Here is a 4,641-nt window from a genome sequence, read left to right on the forward strand (position 1 = left end):
AGAGAGAAGGAATGAGAAAGCACTCCCCAGGGAGGAGGAGGATGGCAATGCTGCAATCCCTTCTCTTACTCTTTCAGGATTTTGGACATACATCCACATGTTTCTAGTGTGTTTTTCAAGCCACAGGTAGTAGCCTGGAACCACACAGTCAGTCATGTAAGATCCAGCTCCCTACTATGCCACTGCTGGCCCCAGATTAATTAATTTTTTTAAAAAGCAATTTACTTTTGGGACCAGTAGATACTGTAATGGTTACATCACTGGACTCTGACATAGCTGACTGTGGTTTGAGTTCCAGACCTGGCAGCTTGAAACTCACGCTGGGCATGTGGGCGTACGTGCCCAAGATCACAAGAGAAGAATGGAGAAGGGACATCCCCCCGGGGGGTGATTTCTGGCTTTCTGTCTCTCCAATGCACACAAGCCTTATAGTTATAAAAAAAAAAAAGCAATTGACATTCACTTCATTAAAAGTCAGAAGTTTAAAAAAAAATGTAGGCACAGAGATAAGAATGTTTCCAAATTCCACTATACATTTCCTTGCTTTCTTTAATGGTGGTATGTGTGTAAATTATATGTGATTTGGCTTTGGATGATCATTTGTTTTCTTTTTTTGAGAGGTTTTTCGCTAGAGGGCGCGGGCGCTCGCCAGACAGATAGAGAGAGACAGAGAGACAGAAAGCGAGAAAGCACCCCCCAGGGGGGATGGTCACGCTGCAATCCCTTCTCCTCCATTCTCCTCTCGGGATCCTGGGCACGCACGCACACGCGCCCAGCGTGAGTTTTAAGCCACCGGGTCCGGGACATGAAGCACGGTCGACTACGTGGGAATCGAGCGACATAGCCATTACGCTAACTGCTGGTCCCAATCATTTGTTTTCATTTTGAAGACAGCAGAAGAATACTGGATTCAAGGTTCAATAAGCAAGAGCTTGAATCCAGCCAACTTGCTGGGTATGAGCTGGAACCCAGGTCCTCACTAGAACTGGATACTTAGGATTATCATACAACGGAAAGCTGTTGTCCCCTACTCCATGGCCCCCCACCCCAAAATCATGAGGATGACAGGCTTTCTGTAGGTGTGCTTCTTTCCGCTCTCACGGTGTTTTGATTTCTTTACTTCTGCTTCTTCTTAAGTAGTCTTTCCCTTTAGAAATCTGCTGCTTCCAATATCCTATATACATTAGGCAATTACCCTTTGAAAAAGTTTGCTTAAAAGTATGCATTCCTCAATAAGCACAATAATCACTGGTGAACCGAATGCACAGGATATGTAGGTGCAAGTCAAACGAAAAAGCAGTTTATTGTTTTGTATATTTTGTTCACTTTTTTCCTACCGGTTTGCACACTGTATTGATAGCTAAAGCATGTTACTTTGGCTCTGACATATACGTAAATGAGCCTTGACTATCTTCCCCTAAAGAGTTTAGTATGCCATGGGGTAGCAGGTGGCATGGAAGTTAAAGTGGCTAGATATATGGCCAAGTTCACGGTAAGAGTCCTGGACCCAGTGGCTTGAAAATCATGCTAGGTGTGTGTGCATGCGTGCCCAAAATTCCAAGAGGAGAATGGAGGAGAAGGGACTGAGGTATGGACATTTCCCCTCTGGGGTGATTTCTCACGTTCCCTTTTCTCTCTCTGGCAGGTGTATGTGCCTATAGCAAAAAAAAATTTTTTAAAGGAAAAAAGAGTTTAGCAAGTCAGAATAGTCTAAGAAGGCTAAGAAGCAGTGAAGAATAGACCGTTTTGTTAAAAGATTCTTTCAAAGAAGCATTGTCAATAGATGGCAATGATATCTGAATCAGATTTTTTTTTGAGAGGTTTTTGCTATAGGGCGCGTGCGCTCGCCAGACAGACAGAGACAGACAGAGAGACAGAAAACGAGAAATCACCCCCCAGGGGGGATGGTCATGCCGCAATCCCTTCTCCTCCATTCTCCTCTCGGGATCTTGGGCATGCACACACATGCGCCTGGCGTGAGTTTTAAGCCACTGGGTCTGGGACGCAAACCGTGGTCGACTATGTGGAAGTCCAGAGACATAGCCATTACGCTAACTGCTGGTTCCCATGAATCAGATTTTCAAAACCTGTTCGTGTCAGACAGAAGTGTTTGGATTTGACTCTATAGGCAATGAGAAAGAACAAAAAGCACTCAGTAGAGAGTACAACAAGTATTTCTGGTCTTTAAGAAGATTGGGACCAGCAGTTAGCGTAATGACTATGTCGCTGGACTCCCATGTAGTTGACCACGGTTGGAATCCTGGACTGGTGGCTTAAACTCATGCCGGGTGCGTGTGTGTGCGTGCCCAAGATCCCGAGAGGAGAAGGGATTGCAGCATGGTCATCCCCCAGGGGGTGATTTCTCGCTTTCTGTCTCTCTGTCTCTCTCTGTCTTCCTGGCGAGTGCACGTGCCCTATAGCAAAAACCTTTCAAAAAAAAAAAGATGAAGATTAATATGATAGGGATGATCAGGAAAGGTAGGGGAGGACAGGGGACAGGTATTAGCTCACAGTGACTGCAAAAGCCTAGACATGGTGGCTTGAGAAGGGAAAAAAAAAGGAATTAATGAGAAAGCAGAAAACTGAATCAAGGGGCCAGCAGGTGGAGTGATGGTTAAGGCCAATGAATTTCCACATTGCCAACTGTGGTTTGAGTCCCAGACCTGGTGGCTTGCTTTTTCACTTTCTCTCTCTCTCACTCTGGCCACATTTAAATAAATAAAGTTAAGTAAAATAATTCTTTTTTTTAAAAAAAAAAAAAAAACTGTATCAAAGGTATAGTTTCTAGTATTGGGTGATTGAAAGATGACATGCCAATACATAAAAACTATAGGGCAACTAAGGAGGAAGTGGGGTTTGGGGGAGTTTAGGAGAATGAGTTCAATCAGTTCATCAGAGGCAGTTACTGGACGTCAGCTCTGGTATGATTCTTATTACTCATCATTTTCTTGTCCAAGTCACCAAATCAAATCAAAATCGTGCAAATAGAAAACAGAATAATCTTCAGTGTCTGCCATTGAATATGACGTCTAAGGTCATATCCCTAATTACAAGAACTTTTTGCAAGGGAACTGTGCATTAGCTCCTATGTGAAGACTGCCATGGCATCACAGCCACCCCCCCAATAAAAAAAAAGCCTTTCTGGTGTGAACATGCCCAGGGAAGTTAGAAACCCTTTGATCACCAAAAACTCTGAAGAGATACTGATTTGTGAAGTCCGTTAGGCTAACATTCCCTAGGTGTCCCCTGCTGCTAAGTGCCACCCTGTGGGCCACAAACTATTTAACAACTTCTTTGTTAAAGGCTTGTTTACAAGGCTTTGGTGCATAGAAGATACAGATCACAGGTTCTCCATTCAAAAGTGACCCTAATTCTTCCAAGCCGAATATGCAGGTAAATGAAACTTAACTACAGGACTGATGTGGTAGTACGAAAACCTGTAACACTTCCAGTCCTTTCAACACACACAAATATACAACACTTAACCCTTACAAACACATTTCCATCTTCACGACATCCTAACGGAAAGCTGAAATCAAGCCAAAAGGTAAAAAGTGACTATACTCAAGATCTAACTAGTCCAGGAAAGAGCCCCGAGACTGTAACCTGTTTACAGTTTTCACACACACCAAGAGCAGCCAAGGCCTATTGTTGCTTAAACAAAAGCTGTGACCAACAGAGTCCAATTCAATTTCACTTATACTGGAAAATAAAAGTATTATGAAGCTACTACCAAAAGATACTGCTTTCACAACATTCCTCTGATAAAAGAACTTCATACCAGCAATTTGTGGCAGGAGGCCACTTGTCCTTAGCTCTTTTCTGATTTTCCAAGTACACCTCCATCCAACTCGCCTAATTCCCAACAGCTGAGTGGGCTGTCAAGTCCCACCCAATGGCCAAGGAATGATCCATTTTTCCAAGAGGAAACGTGGAACTCGTTCAAAGCATTCTAATTTCATGCATCAATACATTCCACGACAGTAACAGACTGCTTAACAAAAGCAGGAAACATGATGGCAAAGCCTGGTCCTTTGCCAGAGCGACGCTTCTAGGGTCAGGTTATTTGGCAGCCAACTGGTCTATACAGACCAAATCCAAAAAGCATGCCTTGGTAGGAGGCGCACCGAGCGAGGCACAGTTCTCGAGCTAATTATTTCCCACGATAGGGGACGCAGATATTTTCTCAAAATCGTGTTCCCGTCAGTCTCCTACTGATTTTCTGATTTTCTGTGTTCCACGGCAGCCCGAGGAAACGGCAGCCAGACTTGACTCCAATGTACACACAGACTCAGGTTTCACCCCGTCACCTGTTGGCTCCTGAACAACACTCCTCTTTGTGAAACTCACAGCCCTCATTTGAAACAAGTTTCCAGAGAAAACACTTCAATAAAGTGCTTGAGAAGTCACAAGACTCGAATTGTAAAAACAAATTCCACACACAGCCTGGTTTATACCGACACAGACGAATGTGAAAGCCCAGCTTTTCAAAGTCGGGCTAGAAAGCGGGACGCAGGGATGGCATCCTTCCTCGGAAAATTCTGCGGCCCAGTTCTAGATAAGGCTGCGAGTGGCGGCTGTTGGGGTCGCAGAGCCAGCTGTCCCCGCAGCCGGAGCAGGGACACCTTAGAGCAGGCGCCA

At 44.4% G+C, this 4,641-nt stretch overlaps 1 protein-coding gene across 8 annotated transcripts in view; it reads right to left on the reverse strand.

Annotated features, from left to right (window-relative positions):
• PRICKLE1 (prickle planar cell polarity protein 1) overlaps positions 1-4,641 on the reverse strand; it is a 147,094-nt gene that overhangs the window by 23,641 nt on the left and 118,812 nt on the right. The window lies entirely within an intron of this gene.

This window comes from Tupaia chinensis, unplaced genomic scaffold, assembly GCF_000334495.1.
Source record: "Tupaia chinensis unplaced genomic scaffold, TupChi_1.0 Scaffold145870_1, whole genome shotgun sequence".
NCBI lineage: Eukaryota > Metazoa > Chordata > Mammalia > Scandentia > Tupaiidae > Tupaia > Tupaia belangeri.